Here is a 20,241-nt window from a genome sequence, read left to right on the forward strand (position 1 = left end):
TCTTAATAAACCTATAAACAATTAACACTAAGATTTCTAACAGCACTTGACCTCATCTGGCGTACTTTATTAGCAAGCCTTCTTACTATGACGAATTTGTACCCACTTATTTCGATAATTTACAACAAAATCTTAAAGTGATTAATAGATTTTAGATGGAGTCTGGTCCACGTGTGTATTTCTGTGTGATGAAATGACCTCCACGTTTAATCCCTTTAAATCAGACTGTTTGTCCAGGAGCTTACCACTTATAATGAGCTTATCAGTGGTCTTCGTTGTTGCGCTAACCCTAATATTTTATATTCTTTTCAAAACTTATTGGAATCTGAGCTTTAAAGAAAGTTAAAATGAATTTAACATCCTACCAGTTATTCAAAATAAATCATTAACAGAATATTGGTAGTTGTCATATTCAAACTCAATAGCTTAGCTGGCTTATAACTGCCAGCAACATAGTATGTAAAAATTGGTTACAACTGCTGGCAACAACATGAGGGAATTAGTTACAACTACCATCAATACGATGTAAATTTGTTTAGAACTACCGACAACATAATGTATAAAATCTGTTTACAACTACTGGTAACAGCATGTAAGAGTTGATTATACCTACCAATGAGAAAGTTGTTTAAGATACTAAAAATAAAGATAAAATTCAATCTATCATTCAATCCTCATGGGTAGAACATCGCTGCTTATACTCAAAATATTTCCTAGGTCGTGTATTGTGTCACTAGTGTAGATATATAGTTCATTCAAGGTTCTGTTAGATATATTCTCTTAACCATGGGAAATTAACAAGGCATTTGAAATTATGTTTACTGTAGTCTTCATTAGTGAGATATTGTGTTGTTTGAGGGTTATTTGACTGATAACTCTAAAAAACGAAACAAATGAATAAATTTAATTAATTAATTTTTAAAATTAATTTCTATACTGTGAGTGTTTTTCTTAGAAGCAAAGCCCCATGGGGCTGTCTGCTTGACCACCGAGGGAAGTCGAACCTTTGATTTTAGCGTTAAAAATTCGAAAACTAACAGCTTTCCCAGCAGATTACTAATCAATTCTAGTTTGTTTGGGGTGGGGGATAAGTCCTCACATCTTAATATTTCTCTTTAGCACCGAACAACTATACATTAGTTCTTATTAAATTAACATGAAAATAACAAATATGAATATTGTTAAGGCTTCCCACTATGATTACTCAACTTTATAATATGTTGATTATTAACCTCGGACTGGTGAAACAAAACTCGTGAACCTGCTTCTGTATGTTTCTTCAAACGCGGTCGGTTTCTGCAGTTACACAACGCCTCAAAAGGTGTTACATGTTGAACCTGTAGAGCATGAAGGATAATGTTATCGTTCCCTAAGCGAAGAAGCAAACCTTAACAGAAGGTATAAACTGAATACATAGTGTTGTAAATTGTGTTTCGTTCACACAGCGATCCTATGGTTATATAGGCATTTCATGAATATGTAGGATTCCCCAAAACCAATTGAACTCGTGACAAGTAGTGAACCGAATAATAAATTAGTTTCACGTTTATTTTTAATACAGCTCGTGCTCTACTTCCAGCCTCGCAGCAACCATTAGTGAACACGAGACGGTTCGCTGAATTAGATTTCAGCCTATAGCAACCATGCTCGTTGCGTTTTTCAGTCAACAACTTCATTTTCAAGTGTATAATACGTATGAATTTAGCATTCTGCATTTTTAACGTAACTGTATATATATTTCTGTATAAAATATTGGATTAATTCGTATCTACTGTATGATTTCGATACGAAACTCATCAGTCAAATAACATACATTACATTTGCTTGTAACCGGATCTTTCTTTTCCAACGTTATCAATTATTTATAAATTATTCACATCATTATAAAGACAACGAGTGTTATATTGTGTATGTCTTGTAATATAGTCCATAAATACACACTACTCTCTTTGTATGTTATTAGTTTCATATCTCCATTTCGGCATGTCGATTTCTTTTTCGGTTGTTTTAAAACTATAGTTAATGCATCCTTCATGGAATTTAATAAATTAACTCAAAATTGTTACCTCTGTTAAATAATATTGAAAAGGTATTTTGAAACTTTTCTTTTTCATTATATCCTGGTGTTGGTCATAGGCGTAAATTTGTGTTGTTTTTCGAACCCCTTATTATAGCGTTGTAACTCCGAAGACTTACTGCTGTACCAGCGGGAGACATAGGCAGAGGAAACAGTGAAACATTGATAGTGTTAAAATCACACGCATATGGTGGATTGTTTGGTAATTATATATGGATATGAATGTAAAGTCCTAATTTTCTGGCCCGGCATGGCCAGGTGGTTAAGGCACTCGACTCGTAATCAGAGGGTCGCGGGTTCAAATCTTCGTCACTCTAAACATGCTCGACGTGGATACGTTATAATGTAACGGTCAATCCCACTATTCGTTAGTAAAAGAGTAGCCCGAGAGTTGGCGGTGGGTGGTGATGACTAGCTACCTTCCCTCTACTCTTACACTCCAAAATTAGGGACGCTAGCATAGATAGCCCTCGTGTAGCTTTGCACGAAATTCAAAACAACCCAAAACCAAACCTAATTTTCTCTGGTATTGTACTTAAATGTGATTTGTTTGTTTTGGAATTTCGCAAAAAGCTGCACGAGGCCGATTTGCACGAGCCGTCTCTCATATTGCCTCAATAAACTTTATGTGTGATTTTATTTTTCTTTAATTCATTCATGTCTTAAAAACGTCTCTGAACATTTTCCATCCTGATCAAAGTTAGACAATGGTGGATATCAGCTTTTGATGCTGTCTACAGCTGCTCTTGGAGAACATCATATCGTAGCTGTTCCTATTTCGTGTCCTTTGTCATGAGTCTATTAAAATACTGATTGCATAACTCTTTTCAGTTTTCTTGGTGCTTAACATAAGTCCGCAAACGTTATGCTGGGGATATTTTACAATGTAAAAATCTAGGGTTCGATCCATTGTGTAGCTTTCCACTTAGGTTAGGAACAACGTGATGCAGAAATACATGTAACGTTTGCTGTTAAATGTATGTTGCGAAATTCCAGCCACTTGACTAAAGTTGTAGAAGATTCTCGGGCAGGGAGCAAGCCAGAAATGGCCATTGGGGGAAGGGGGGAGTTTTTGTGCTTGATGCAAAGCCGCAGGCGCGAAGCCATGCGAGGGGAGCATGGCCCCCCCGGGAAATTGTTTAATAAGAACATAAAAGAAAACCTTGAATTATGCATTTTGAGACCACTTTTTTGTCAAATTTCAGAATGGCACATATGACAGTAATAACACTAGTTCAAATTTTGTTCTTTGCATTATATCGTATGCAGATTATAAAGTAGAACTTTCAATTTGTGAAGCAAATAAGTATTGTTGCATATGCAATGTTCAGTGCAGAAATGTTCCCAGTCATTTCTAGACTGTTGAAAGTATTTGCCACGCTGCCTGTGTCAACAAGCTTAATGGAGCGTTCGTTTTCAACTCTCGGAAGACTCAAAATGTATTTGAGAAATACCACCACTGAAGATCGATTGAATGGCCTGGCCTCATTATACATTCACCGTAATATTAAAGTTGAACCAAACTGTGTTGTAGATGTCCTGGCGAGAACGAACAGGCGTTTGAGCCTTTCATAGATATTCGATTGTATTTCTCTCGTTCTGACAAAACTTGCTGTATTAAACGTGTTCAATCAGAAATTTGCATTTGACCATTTGTTGTGTGTGAAATTATCTGTCATGCAATCACGAATCTTTATTAAGCTTCACAGGTGGCAGTTGAACTTGTCTAAAACGTTTGGGTCCATGGGGGGGGGGGGTTTAACCCCACTCAACCTTGGCTACGCCCTTGTTTTCGGATGTAATAATCAACAATATATGTTATACAAAAGCACTAGCGTATTGTTGTTTTACCTGAAATTTCTAGAATCTCACCTAACACTTACAGACAAATTTGGCACACTGAGAGACAGCATATATTATTGGTTTGCTACAGTTGGTATACTCGTAAATGTTAACTGTGACTAACAATTAATATTCAGGAACTTCATATTTTTTACTAGGAATGTTTATAGATTTAGAACGAGACAAATTGTTTAACTTCAGTAGTGAAAAATTCACATGTGATCAACGAAGAGGTAGCTAGCTCTTCCGTGATGATGAGAAACCCACTTGAAGTAAAAATGTATCTCAGGACAGCTGGTATGGGTGTTAACACTTTTACCAAAAAAAAAGCAGAGAACATTGTTTCGAACTTCTTAAAAGATGACCTGAGAAGGTCGAAACGTTTTCTCTGATTTATCAGTAAAAGTGTTACTACAGATACCAGCTGTCCTGAGATACATTTTTAGCTACCTCCCTGTAAAGTTGAATTGCACTTATATTAACTCAGAATTAATTCGCCCATCACATACCCTCGATATGATATCCAGCTCTATACCAGATAGAACACTCAATATTGTTTGTAAGTTTATAAAATTTTTGTATATAAATCATTATTTGTAATAACCATTATTATAAATTGTATTGTAGTTTGTTGTATTAAAATACATTTTTATTAAGAAAGAAAACTGTGTGTATCAATCTTCTTGGCAAATATCATAAATTTGACACATATCGAAATTCAATTAACTTCTTAATCGATTACAATTTAACTAAGTTTTAAGTTACTTAAAATCCTAATCCGTAACATAACAAATTGGAGGCTCCGGAATAAATCGTAACATCTGTCAGTAAATACTTCTAACTAGTCACTAAACGGAATTTTTTAGAATCCGTCAATCAATGCATCACGTAAATCTCTAATAAAACATGTGGGGTTATTATATTGTCGTACACGGTATTCTAGAAACAATACAAGATATCTAGGTTAAGACGAGGTGACTACTCCATAACCAATGACTTCTGAACAAAGCAAGTTAAAACTAAAAACTAACCCAACACGTAAATAATATTAATTCAACCTAAAGGTATAAAATAGGAGTAATTGTGTACGAATACAGTCATGACAGGTCGTATAATTTGGTCCAATACCACGTCAGACTAAATCATTATTTGACAAATCCAAACGTCGATCCCCCTATGTCGCTCCACTGCAAACTTTCTTGCAACTATTTTAACAACGAATAGTGGAATTGACCGTCACATTATAACGCCACCACGGCTGAAAGGATGACGAGCATGTTTGGTGTGACAGGGATTCGAACTCGCGACTCTCGGATTACGATTCGAACGCCTTAACCCACTTGGCCATTGAGAGGTGTTACGTCAACATGAAATAATTTTACTCCATTTTGTTTGTCAATGCTTTAATGTTTATTGATGAAGTTTCCAAGATAATTTCTAAAAGTGAAGACAAAGGCTTGGTAAACAGTTTTCAAGAGGTGATTTTTTTGGTTCGTGATGTTTTCTATGTGTGTTTGAAACCTTGCTTTGTATGCTGTTCATCCCTGACGCACTTATTTTGTGTTTAAAACTTGCCGCTCAGGGATCAAGTTCACTAGTGTTTGTTATTACATTCGGTTTATTCTTCACTACGTCATATCTACGTGAAGTGAATTTAGTTTTCCTCTCTACAAGTTCGTTTGTCGTAACTTACTTAAGTGATAAGTCGTATGAGATACACTGAATTACAACATTTCAATAATTAAGGCACGTACAACGTTCTAACTCTTGTAACAAATTATTTCAGCGCTAGTTTCGAAACAAATCGATTTTTCTTCACTTGTATCCATGGTAACTTAAATAAATTCGTAATTCTAGTTTAAATGCTTATCGATATTTAAATAACAATTAAGACTGGAACAAAGAAATTTAATAAAATATCTTCAGACTCCTTTAGTGTTTATTTTCATAATTTAAAAAATAAAATATATCGAAAAATGACGTCATATGTGTGACAAGAAATCTTTCTAACCATAATCAACAATTGTTTTTTGAAGCTGTTTATACAGGAGACTATATACAAGTTTGCCAACACTAAATATATTCGTTAACCAACAGTATCATTACTTGTAAACGTTGAATGTGTTCACTGTACACTGTGTATTGGTCGTCACTTCACCAGAAACAAGTTATATATCAGTGAAAGTTAGACTGTTACACTATACACTGTGTATTGGTCGTCACTTTGTATTAGTGACTGTTAGACAGTTGAAGTATATATGTAAAAACGGCTCGTTTGGGTTGAGAAAATATTTTACGATGAGGAGCGATGTCGAGAAAACCCACTTGTAGAGAATTATATGTGTAAAAACCTTTGTGAACCTGACGATGACCGAAGGTTTTTACACATAATTCTCTACAAGTGGGTTTTCTCGACATCACTGATTAGACAGTTGAAGTGTTCTATGTACACTCTGTATTGGTTGTCACTTTACTAGAAACAAGTTATATATCAGTGACAGTAAGACTGTTGAAGTGTTCATTATACACTTCGTATTGGTTGTCACTTTACTAGAAACAAGTTATATATCAGTGACAGTAAGACTGTTGAAGTGTTCATTATACACTTCTTATTGGTTGTCACTTTACTAGAAACAAGTTATATATCAGTGACAGTTAGACTGTTGAAGTGTTCATTAAACCCTCTGTATAACAAGAAAACGTTTTGTTAACAAGATTCACCTTTATCGTCTTCATGTTTGTTAAAAAGCACGCTGTAAAAGTATGAAAGATTGTTGTGTTTACTATTTGACGACTCAACTTCTTACTGTAAAATTAAAATTATTTGTGGTAATAGCAGTATTGTTGTTATCGAATCTTTCTGCTAACTTTCAGCATGAACTTTCTTTTGACTACTTTCCACATAAGTTTCATGACGTTAAGTATTGTATTTTTCATTGTTTATTTCTTGTTATGACCCATCTTGCGTTTCCACCTAGGCAGATAATGAATTAAGTATTTAGAAGGTAAGTTTGTGTTGTATAGAAAAAATAATTACAAAACTGATTACGACTTTTATATATGTACAACTCTGCAAATCTGTGGTGAAGTCTGTTTGTTTTATAAAATGTGAATAATGCATTAGTGAACATGAGCTGTCACAAGAGTTACACACGATGAGGCGAAACGAGCAGGAATACGATATATAAATAATGTTTTCATTGGATCACGCCTTTATCCATTTAAACTTGATCACGTATGAAAAAAGGTAAGATTCGATAAACCTTTTAGGGTTTAATGTGTAATGAAATATCGCAAGACACTGCAAACATTACATTAGCACTATGTTCATAGCTAGTACACTACCGGTTTTCATCAAATATAACCAAATTGTGTTCTGATGACGTTCGATATGAATAGAAAGATCTCGTCATTGAAATAAACAAAGTGCAGTGAAAAATTTGTTACAATTCTTGCCACAATTCACCATTCAGGTACGAAATGTTTTGTTGTTTTATTTTTGTTTTTAAACTTATTTGTTTTATTTGCGCACGTTTAGCAGCTTAAACATCATTTATATTTATTCACTAATGTTTTCAAACAAGATTCAAAACTTGAGCGCTTTCGAACAGTTGACTATTCTTCTTCATTCTCCTGTAGTCAACTTTTCAAAAGCGCTCGAGTTCTGGGTATCGTTTAAAAAACATTACATTGTATGTGACCTTGTGTGCTAACTTCTTAACCAGAATGTATATTTATTGAGTTTCAGTTATGTAATATGAAAACTGAACTATATAAAATATAGTGTAACGTACTTAAGATTTCTCACGAGTTAAGAGAGAAGACAGCGAAAGAAATACATGATATCCGCGATTAACATGGGGTCCATAACCACGATGCCCGGCATGGCCAGGTGGTTAAGGCGCTTGACTCGTAATCTGAGGGTCACAGGTTCGAATCTCCGTCACACCAATTATGCTCCCCCTTTCAGCCGTGGGGGCGTTATAATGTTACAGTCCATCCTACTATTCGTTGGTAAAAGAGTAGCTTAAGAGTTAGCAGTGGGTAGTGATGACTAGCTGCCTTCCCTCTATTCTTACACTGCTAAATTAGGAACGGCTAGAGCAGATAGTCCTCGTGCAGCTTTGCGCGAAATTAAAAAAAAAAACATAACCACAAAATTCTCAAGTGCAACTAAGTGGTCACCTAACTTTACGATTATTTACTTTGGACTTTTCTGGATTATATAGAAATTTCTGATACACGCTTCTTAAAACTTGAAAATTTTTACGACATTAATAATGTAAAGATTTTCTATAAAACAGTATAAATAAACATGAAAACGAGTTATCTGGTACTTAATGATATAACAGTTCTTCCTAAATCGTACAATTCTGTTATAAAAATAGAATTGAGACGAGCTCTTTGTAACACACTAATCCCCTTACAAACTAATGAACCAATATACAAAATGTAATTACTTCTGGAATAATTAAATTTTGCAGATTGGTTCAAGCCATGCTGCGTTAAGTAACCAATCATTCAAACTCGCATCAACTAACAGTTGCATAGCATCACATCTAGTTACACTGATATGTTTCACAATTACTATACGAGCGAAATCCACAGATCCATTTTCAATACATTTTGTAATATATAGTGCCTGTGGTGATTAGCTAAACGCCATTATTATAATAGTACCATTAAAGTCATGTTCTCCCCACCACCACCACTACTGGCATAGCAGGATGTTTATGGACTGGCAGCACTATAAACAATATTTCGATACCTTCGGTAGGCAGCGCACAGATAGCCCAGTGTGTAATTTGGTATTTAGTTTCAAACAAATAAACAAACAAAAAGACACTTTGCTGACGATACTACTCTGCAGTAATGTTTTGTCATTGAACTAGTTTTGAAACACGTGTAAAATGGAAAAAGGAAGCGCGTACTTACGTATCGCTGGAGGTTTGTTGTTGTTTTTTTGGCGTGAGGTAGTGAACTAAGCGTATAACATTCCTAGATTATAATTGTATTGTTTTTCAAGGTTGTGCGAGACAACCATGCAAGTTTATAATTTTATATTGTGCGAGACAACCATGCAAGTTTATAATTTTATATTGTGTGAGATAACCTTGTGAAGGTATGACGTTCTTATACTGTGAAAAATAACCATGTATAAATAATGTTGTACATGTGTAGTGTATGTTTTGTGAGACAACCATGTAAGTGTAGAGTGTTCTTATACTGTGTGTGTCAACCATGTAAGTGTAAAGTGTTCTTATACTGTGTGTGTCAACCATGTAAGTGTTCTCATATTGTGTGAGACAACCATATAAGTGTAAAGTGTTCTTATATTGTGTGAGTCAACCATGTAAGTGCAAATTGTTCTTATATTGTGTGAGTCAACTATGTAAGTGTAAAGTGTTCGTATACTGTGTGTGTCAACCATGTAAGTGTAAGTGTTCTCATATTGTGTGAGACAACCATGTAAGTGTAAAGTGTTCTTATATTGTGTGAGTCAATCATGTACGTCTAAGTGTTCTTATACTGTGTGAGACAACCACGTAAGTGTAAAGTGTTCTTACATTGTGCGTCTCAATCAGAAAATGTATAGCTTTGCGATTAGTACTAATTTCCAGTCATAGCAAGCTACTTACGTAGTTCAAAAATGAACTGGTTTCGAGTATACCTAATCAAATATACGTTTCTCTAGGTCTTGCTTACAAAGATTAGAATGCATTATTAACAATATTCTCAGCTGTTGCGCGAAGTAGCAAGATCAGTGTATAGCGTTTATTTCTGTGCTAAACAATCAGAAAAGTATGTAGCATTCGTATATTACGCGAGAAGGTCACGTAAATTCATAACGTTTCTATGTTACGCGAGACAACTGAATGTCATTTTCATATTACGCAAGATAAATGCGAGTCAGACAAGCGTATGGTATCCCTGTATAGACGAGACAGAGATGTTAAGTGTAGAATACACATATATTAATATTTTAAACGAATGTTATGCCGATATTATTCTACATTTTAATGAATATATTAAATAAATTAAACGTCAGTCTAGCGCATATAAAGTGTAAGAGATAAGCACACATTTATTAACATCTCTTTTTTGGAGTAATGGTAGAAAGCTTCGTTTCACAATTGCATAGTAGAATTTTTAAACCCTATTTGTCTGTTTGTTTGTTTGTTTTTAAGCACAAAGCTACACAATGGGCTCTTTATGCTGTTCTCACAACGAGTATCGAAACTTGGCTTTCAGCGTGATATGTTTCAGACTATCCACTGAGTCAGGGGGAATGAGGGGTTGTGATCTAATAGATAGGATTAATAACACTTTGTGAGAATGATCTATGTATCGTTATTCATTAACGTTCCTCCGCTAAAGCGTTCATGGCAGATTCCAAACACTCAATAGCGCAATACTTCTATGGCCCGGCATGGCCAGGTAGTTAAGGCATTCAACTCCCGTCACACCAAACATGCTCGCCCTTTCATCCGTGGGGACATTATAATGCGATGGTCAATCCCACTATTCGTTGGTAAAAGAGTAGCCCACGACTCGGCGGAGGGTGATGATGACTAGCTGCCTTCCCTCTAGTTTTACACTGCTAAATTAGACTCATCAGATAGCCCTATATGGCTTTGCTATAAGAAAACACACACACACTACTAAATTAGGGACGGCTAGCGCAGATAGCCCTCGTGTATCTTTGCGCGAAATTCAAAAAGAAACAAACGAACAAAAATAATACTTCTACACATACTTATCAGTGAATGCATACGTCACAGTCCTTTTCAAGGAAGGCTATTCATGAAAGAATGTTGTTCACAAAATGCAGATATAAAGGACACAACAGTCCTGTGATAAAAGTTCTCAATGCGTCCTATAGTAAGAGAATATTTATGATAGCAACAAGCTCCAAAAACCCACCATAATCCAATCTGGAGTGAAGGTTATGCTTAGTAAAGAGCGTTCTTGAACCCAAAAATCCACTGCGATGAACTTGTGACGAAACTTATGAAGGCTCAGGAGCCAAACATTCACAAGTCTTCACACAAGTACTTCAATCATTCAAACTCGCATCAACTAACAGTTGCATAGCATCACATCTAGTTACACTGATATGTTTCACAATTACTATACGAGCGAAATCCACAGATCCATTTTCAATACATTTTGTAATATATAGTGCCTGTGGTGATTAGCTAAACGCCATTATTATAATAGTACCATTAAAGTCATGTTCCCCCCACCACCACCACTACTGGCATAGCAGGATGTTTATGGACTGGCAGCACTATAAACAATATTTCGATACCTTCGGTAGGCAGCGCACAGATAGCCCAGTGTGTAATTTGGTATTTAGTTTCAAACAAATAAACAAACAAAAAGACACTTTGCTGACGATACTACTCTGCAGTAATGTTTTGTCATTGAACTAGTTTTGAAACACGTGTAAAATGGAAAAAGGAAGCGCGTACTTACGTATCGCTGGAGGTTTGTTGTTGTTTTTTTGGCGTGAGGTAGTGAACTAAGCGTATAACATTCCTAGATTATAATTGTATTGTTTTTCAAGGTTGTGCGAGACAACCATGCAAGTTTATAATTTTATATTGTGTGAGATAACCTTGTGAAGGTATGACGTTCTTATACTGTGAAAAATAACCATGTATAAATAATGTTGTACATGTGTAGTGTATGTTTTGTGAGACAACCATGTAAGTGTAGAGTGTTCTTATACTGTGTGTGTCAACCATGTAAGTGTAAAGTGTTCTTATACTGTGTGTGTCAACCATGTAAGTGTTCTCATATTGTGTGAGACAACCATATAAGTGTAAAGTGTTCTTATATTGTGTGAGTCAACCATGTAAGTGCAAATTGTTCTTATATTGTGTGAGTCAACTATGTAAGTGTAAAGTGTTCGTATACTGTGTGTGTCAACCATGTAAGTGTAAGTGTTCTCATATTGTGTGAGACAACCATGTAAGTGTAAAGTGTTCTTATATTGTGTGAGTCAATCATGTACGTCTAAGTGTTCTTATACTGTGTGAGACAACCACGTAAGTGTAAAGTGTTCTTACATTGTGCGTCTCAATCAGAAAAATGTATAGCTTTGCGATTAGTACTAATTTCCAGTCATAGCAAGCTACTTACGTAGTTCAAAAATGAACTGGTTTCGAGTATACCTAATCAAATATACGTTTCTCTAGGTCTTGCTTACAAAGATTAGAATGCATTATTAACAATATTCTCAGCTGTTGCGCGAAGTAGCAAGATCAGTGTATAGCGTTTATTTCTGTGCTAAACAATCAGAAAAGTATGTAGCATTCGTATATTACGCGAGAAGGTCACGTAAATTCATAACGTTTCTATGTTACGCGAGACAACTGAATGTCATTTTCATATTACGCAAGATAAATGCGAGTCAGACAAGCGTATGGTATCCCTGTATAGACGAGACAGAGATGTTAAGTGTAGAATACACATATATTAATATTTTAAACGAATGTTATGCCGATATTATTCTACATTTTAATGAATATATTAAATAAATTAAACGTCAGTCTAGCGCATATAAAGTGTAAGAGATAAGCACACATTTATTAACATCTCTTTTTTGGAGTAATGGTAGAAAGCTTCGTTTCACAATTGCATAGTAGAATTTTTAAACCCTATTTGTCTGTTTGTTTGTTTGTTTTTAAGCACAAAGCTACACAATGGGCTCTTTATGCTGTTCTCACAACGAGTATCGAAACTTGGCTTTCAGCGTGATATGTTTCAGACTATCCACTAAGTCAGGGGGAATGAAGGGTTGTGATCTAATAGATAGGATTAATAACACTTTGTGAGAATGATCTATGTATCGTTATTCATTAACGTTCCTCCGCTAAAGCGTTCATGGCAGATTCCAAACACTCAATAGCGCAATACTTCTATGGCCCGGCATGGCCAGGTAGTTAAGGCATTCAACTCCCGTCACACCAAACATGCTCGCCCTTTCATCCGTGGGGACATTATAATGCGATGGTCAATCCCACTATTCGTTGGTAAAAGAGTAGCCCACGACTCGGCGGAGGGTGATGACGACTAGCTGCCTTCCCTCTAGTTTTACACTGCTAAATTAGACTCATCAGATAGCCCTATATGGCTTTGCTATAAGAAAACACACACACACTACTAAATTAGGGACGGCTAGCGCAGATAGCCCTCGTGTATCTTTGCGCGAAATTCAAAAAAGAAACAAACGAACAAAAATAATACTTCTACACATACTTATCAGTGAATGCATACGTCACAGTCCTTTTCAAGGAAGGCTATTCATGAAAGAATGTTGTTCACAAAATGCAGGTATAAAGGACACAACAGTCCTGTGATAAAAGTTCTCAATGCGTCCTATAGTAAGAGAAGATTTATGATAGCAACAAGCTCCAAAAAACCCACCATAATGGAGTGAAGGTTATGCTTAGTAAAGAGCGTTCTTGAACCCAAAATCCACTGCGATGAACTTGTGACGAAACTTATGAAGGCTCAGGAGCCAAACATTCACAAGTCTTCACACAAGTACTTCAAACTTAAAGACTGTTATTATAAGAAAAATGACCCAAGAAGCTCAAATAACGTCAATCCCATTAAAACTACGCACAACTTCAACTCCAGAGGGGCTTTGCGCTTTTAGTCTGCTTCAATAACGTTTACGAAACTTAAGTTCATGTACTGTTGAGATGCGTGAAAAGTTTCTTATCATGTATATATGAAGTAATATTGACTTAGTTGTCCTTCGAAAAAATATGTTTCAATGAATATTGTGGTGTCCAGCGATAGTGTGTAATTATACCCATCAGAATGAGTACGGTTCACGTTAAATTGAATCATTTTGGTGTCTCATGTAACGTACTAGAATGTTTATGTTGATTTATATGGCTAACTAAGTGAAGCGGCGATAGAAATAAAATATTCGATTTTAGATCTCATAACACATGAATTCTTTATTACATGCAAACCGAACAAATATAATTGATTATCCAGTTTGAAGTTTTCTATTGGAAAGTAAACAACTAGAATTTTGAATGTAACACTTGCCTAACAGAAACATAAATGTAAAATAGTAAATGTGATAAAATATCCTTAATATTCATTTTTTGGGATATTAATGAAACGAAATATTGAACATACTCTTTATGTTTCAATGATTCAATGATCTCAGGATCAATCAATAGGTAAAAAGAACATCTAAACACCACTGTCATGGTGGGTGGTTCTCAAGTAAGTTTCAATAAGTTTATGTTTTGAGAATCTTCGTTCTCTACATGGCAACCGTAATTAGTAATTTCAGAAGGATTCTCAGTGCGAGGTATATTTATGGAAACATAGAAATTATGTCATTCTCCTCCAGCCTTTCCATTGCATGTTGATTGAATTATGGCTGATATCTCTTGAGGTTCATCACCTAAATCCAGTGTAATAACTTTTATGAATGACAACTATTTATATAGCAGATGATAACTCATCTATGGAATCATCTAAATTTAGATCCATTTCTCAAACGAGAAAGGAATCGCTATCGAATTTACTTTGTTTCTGTGTTTAGAGTCTGCGAGTAAATCTAGAACTCGCTTCATCAGAAACAAAGCACCAGCCATGGCTCGAAAAAATGATGATCGCATATACACTGAAAAGTAATATAATACCTTTCCAATTATTTGATATTACTAGTACTGCAGGTTTTGCTGACTATATTTCACTGTCCTTTTCCCACTCAGTTGTGTCGTTGTCTTACGTTTCTTCTTTCCTTGTTTTCGTCTTTTCCCACTTTGTTGTAACTACCATTTCTGTTTTATTAAATTTCCCTATTACTACTTCATTTCTCGTTCCCCTAGATTTTACTGCCATAGGCAAATTCTTACTTTGCCTGCCCGCTAATTCTGACTCTGAGCACAAAATCTGGTAGGTGGATCTGATAAAATACGATCAAGATCAAATTTTATTTGATGTACGCAGGAAACTTCTGTTGCGTAGCTTATTTATACAAGGTTAAGGATGTTACATTAGAACGGAGTTGAATATACAAGTTAACAAGTCACGGAACAACCATGTCATAACTGCACTTTGCCATTGTTTTGGTATCTCTAAGCAGTGTGATGCCAACGAAAACTGATCGGTTTTTAAAAGGGTATGTAACAGCACTTTCCGATTGAAGGTACTCAAACACCAAGATCGTACAGATGTGTTTGGATCGGAGATTTGGAATTGTTAAAGTGGGATAGCTCTTGCATCAATAGGTTTTGGAAAACAAAGTCTTCTGCACATAGATGTTTCCACGACATACCATTCTACCATTTCTTACCTCAAGCAATTGGATAAACAAAAGACTAAATACTGCTCATCCACTGCTAAGGAAGATAAACAGATGGGCATTTGTCATCTTCTACAGCGTGTTAAATTTAAGTTTCCTTTAAATACTGCTCATCCACTGCTAAGGAAGATAAACAGATGGGCATTTTTCATCTTCTACAGCGTGTTAAATTTAAGTTTCCTATAAATACTGCTCATCCACTGCTAAGAAAGATAAACAGATGAGCGCTTGTTATCTTCTACAACGTGTTAAATTTTAAAGTTTTAAAATGCTTTTGTTTTGGGGATTCGTCCTGATCCTGACTCAAATAATGGAAGGATACTTAGAAGGAGCCTTTTTTGAAAATGTTAGAAAAGAAGTACTTCAGCGAAAAACAAAAGGAAAGGATGCTAACCACGTGCAACACCGACTGCAAAATCAGAGAATAGCTTGCAAGAAACGTGAAAAGTACCAACATTCTGTATATTACTTTGTGGGATACCAAGAATCATGAAACACAAATAAAATGTTTGCAACTATAACCAAAGTAATTTCTCATTTATCAATCCTTTGACTCTCACTAGTGAACGTTATGAAACAAAAATCGGTAATCGGAAGTTTAATATAATTTCGTGGTGAAGACTTCTGGGCTGCCTGATAATAAGTTATTCTACGTGTTTTAGTGATTAAATTAAAATGTTTTTTTTTTGTAAAATACTCCATCTGGCGCTAAGTCAATAATAATTAGAGCTAATTTTTCATTTACCAAAACTATATCTTATACTTAGTTCAGTTGCTTAATGAATTACACTCAAAGATACTCGAAAGCTATCTGTGCTAATCGTCTCTAAATTTGAAGTGACGGGTTAAAGGGAAAGCAGCTTCAACTCTTGACCTACTCTTTATCAATGAATTGTAGCACTGAACGTCAGATTTTAAGCCCCTATGGCTGAGATTACGAACATATTGGATGATGGGATTCGAACTCGCAGATTGTGAGTCAAGCACCCAAACAAGCCACCATTCCATGCAAGATTGCTGTATCTGAACGTATTCAGTCAAACAAACCACCAGTCCATGCAAGGTCATTGTATCTGAAACTTTCTGTCAAACAAACCACCAGTCCATGTAAGGTCACTGTATCCGAAACTGTCAGTCAAACAAACCACCAGTCCATGCAAGGTCACTGTATCTGAACTTGTTCAGTCCAACAAACCACCAGTCCACAGACAACTTGTTTATTACCCTTCATGTAAACATGTTTCCTCCGTATTCCTGAACACTCACATATTCACATTGTCTTTTTCTGATTATTCATGTAAATATATACGTGTAATCAAACACATTCTACCTACTGCTGACTGCTCTTTTGAATCTTTGTATACAGCTAAACATGTCTTACGCTTGTTTAATTACTCTTCAAAATCTCTTCAAAATCAATATAATTTATCATATCTTACTTACATTTAATTACACTTTTAAATCTATACGTCACTGAACACATCCTACTTATTAATGACTATGCCTTTAAAACTCTACATATCCGACTTTACTCTTTCTACTGTCTCTATATAACTGATGCATCTTATATATATCTGTGACCACTTTTTATCTCTGAATGTGACTGCTTGCACCTTACAGGTCACTGAAAGAACTGGTCACGTCCTACCTGTCCCCGATTACTTTTAAATATCTGTAAATAAGTGACACATCTCATATTTCTGGGTAATATAAAAATCTATGTAAGTACATCTTATATGTCTCAACTTACTTTTTTATCCATACATGTAGCTGATACGTTTTACGTGCCCTCGATATTTTCTGTTATTGCACGAGACTAATATATATATTACACATCCCACATTTCTTTTGACATTTGGATGTAAGTGAAACATCTTTACGTCTCTGATTATTTTTGTTCCTTCATCCAAGTGATACATCTTACACAACCCTGAGTAAGTTTTATCTCCGAATATAACTGGTATATCTTATACGTCCATGATTCCCTGGTCACAACTACACATGCGCGTGCAATTAATTTTACAGTCTTGTTCGTCACTAAACTGTTGATACTTCTACGCTTATTTTTCGTTTTTAAAATCTACAGGTGGTTTACTCGAATTCGTTATGATTCTAGTAGCTTAACTATCTGTTTATGTACAACTATTATTTAACTAGCTAACTTTCGTTTAAACAGTTTATTTTGTTATAATATTATATTTTTAGTACAAAGTATTCCACTCGTGCAGATCGTTGCAAATTTACCTTCTTTTATTTTTCAAGGAAATTAGCTCCGTTTAGAAATGTAAAAATCTACTGTTTTACTTATAATACTTGTATTTACAGTTTACCCTTCACGTTGATCAGAAGGATTGGATACAGGAACAAAAGGCAAGTGACGTAACAGGAAACAACTGTACTAGGAGAACCATGACAGGTGTGAATAGCTCAGAATAAGTCGACTCAAGAGTTGAGATGTTGCTTGAAATTAAAACGAAACAAAGTCACTTACCGCAAAATACTTTCCAAATCGGCTTTAATTCATGAAGACTTCTTCAACGTCGGTCGTCAGTATATAAAATTTGAAGATGACGAACAGCGCTTTTATGCTATCCAGGTCCCATAGCTTCTTTAGTCGATATGTGTGACGTCACTGATCAATAGGAGCGTGCGCATGCGCGACCCCGGACAAAATCCCAGTTTCCTTGTTATCAACAAAATAACCGTTGTCTAAGTGAAAAAAAAATCAACCTGTCTTTTGTAATGTCTGGAAACTGAATTTTTTTTACTATCTTTTCTTCTCTCGGTTCTTCGAACAGGCGACTATAACGAGAAGTAGTTCGGTTGGAAATGAACTGGTCTTAACTATAGTTCGCTTTATATGTAGTTTTTCAGTTTAACAGCCCTCAAGAAAAGGGCGAGCAACGATGAATAATCTTGAAAATTAAGACAGCTATTCAACATCTACGTATCTATTACTGTTAACAACGAAACAATACTCTTGGATACTAATACAAGTATTCGATATCTATAAATTTAATCTTTTTAAAGTAAAAAGCGGACACTGAAACGATAGCATTGATAATTAAAACAACTTGTTTATTTGTAATTAAGAACAAAGCTACACAATGTTTCTAGCGTTGTAAATCCGAAGTCATTCCGCTATGCCATTTGAGGAGGGGGTCATTATTTGTTTTGTTTATTTTTGAATTTCGCGCAAAACTACACGAGGGCTATCTGCTCTAGCCATCCCTAATTTAGCAGTGTAAGACTAGAGGGAAGGCAGCTAGTAATCACTACCCACCGCCAACTCTTAGGCTACTCTTTTACCAACGAATGGTAGGATTGACCGTCACATTATAACGCCCCCAAGACTGAAATGGCGAACATGTTTAGTGCGACGGGGATTCGAACCCGCGACCCTCAGATTACGGGTCGAACGCCTTAACCCCGAATTTAATATTGTTAAGGTGAAAGTGAACAACGAAACAATACCCTTGATACTTAAGACAATTGTTTAGGTAAAGAGCGGGCAACTAAACAATAACTTGTAGGTTTAATATTTTTCAGGTTAATAGAAAGCAACGAAACAATAACTTGAGAATTAAGACAATAGTCTAATTGTATCTATTGTTATATTGGACCTTACGTTGTAGAAAATAAAATAGAAGTAATAACAAAGCCTTAAACCCGGAGAGATGTTTTTCCCAATTCTTTATGTCTAAGCTGTATTTTATCCAATTCTATTAATACTTAACAAAGAATTTTGATCCAGTTATTAGCAAAGAAATATACATTGTTATATTGAATAATTTAACTACATTATTGTGATAATACTGAACAGTAAAGAAATAATTCTGCAATAATGAGGTGAATACAATTATTTACAAACAGTGTAAGCTTGCTGACACCGCTCGTTAGATCCAAATAACATAGGTCATAGCAAGTAGTCTACCCAGCATGGCCTGTTCAGTAGTTATGGTGACAGACAACACGCTGACAAACCCTTTGAGATGTTGATATTTCTGTTACTACTAAACAAACGACTCATTACTGCACTCAAGTCCTCTGAGCTCATATTCCGCTGGTCTGTTCTTGTCAACAATACAGAAACAGTATGTTTGCATTATATTTCGCCATTTTGTTAAAGCAAAGCTATAAGAGCTGCTCAGTTCTACTCATAAAGTATCGTTAAATGTTAGTTAACTAAAGTTTGCACAGAACCAAGGTTCTTCTATTATAACAATAGTTTCAAACAACACAGCGCCATCTTGAATCTCAGGTAAGTATTATTTTATCAAGGGTTTTGAACATTCTTGTACATAACAAAGGTTTGTTTTGTTTGTTTTTGAAATTCGCACAAAACTACTTGAGGGCTATCTGTGCTAACCGTCCCTAATTTAGTAGTGTAAGACAAGAAGGAAGGCAGCTAGTCATCGCCACCCACTGCCAACTCTTGGGCTACTCTTTTACCAACGAATAGTGGGATTGACCATCACTTATAACGCCCCCACGGCTGAAAGGGCGAGCATGTTTGGCGCGACGGGAATGCGAACCCGCGACCCTTAGATTACAAATCGCACGCTTTAACACGCTTGGCCAAATCGGGCCCGCATAACAAAGGATTCTAAGATCTCATTTTCAATTTTCTTTGTGTTTGTTTATTCAGTGACAAACAATTTCAATCTTATTACAAATTTTTTTATTCATTGTTAATATTTTTTTACTCTATCGAAAACAAACCGATAAATAACTTTACATTCACTAACATTTCTACTCTTTGTTAATACACCTTATTTCCCTGATACAAATAATTTAGGGAGAAATTAACTCTTTTGATTTCAGAGATATTAACATCATTCCATCAAAATGGAAAATTGAAAATCATAAGCTGATAGACACACACATAAGTTCTAAATCCAATAAAGTGCATATAGTTCTTTTTTAAAACCCTGCCGATGAGACCTTTTCCATTAATACCTAACTTAGTTTAAGT

General features: G+C 35.3%; 1 protein-coding gene across 2 annotated transcripts in view; it reads right to left on the reverse strand.

The window, feature by feature from the left end:
* LOC143237490 (uncharacterized) overlaps positions 1-17,908 on the reverse strand; it is a 38,973-nt gene extending 21,065 nt beyond the window's left edge. Inside the window, exon 1 of one of the 2 annotated variants that reach the window (XM_076476820.1) lies at positions 17,758-17,899. The gene's annotated coding sequence lies outside the window, so the exon portion shown is untranslated. Of the gene's footprint in view, positions 1-17,757 lie in introns of both variants that reach the window. The other variant, XM_076476821.1, reaches the window with a different exon arrangement.
* Between the last annotated feature and the right edge of the window lie 2,333 nt (positions 17,909-20,241).

Source organism: Tachypleus tridentatus, chromosome 13, assembly GCF_004210375.1.
Source record: "Tachypleus tridentatus isolate NWPU-2018 chromosome 13, ASM421037v1, whole genome shotgun sequence".
NCBI lineage: Eukaryota > Metazoa > Arthropoda > Merostomata > Xiphosura > Limulidae > Tachypleus > Tachypleus tridentatus.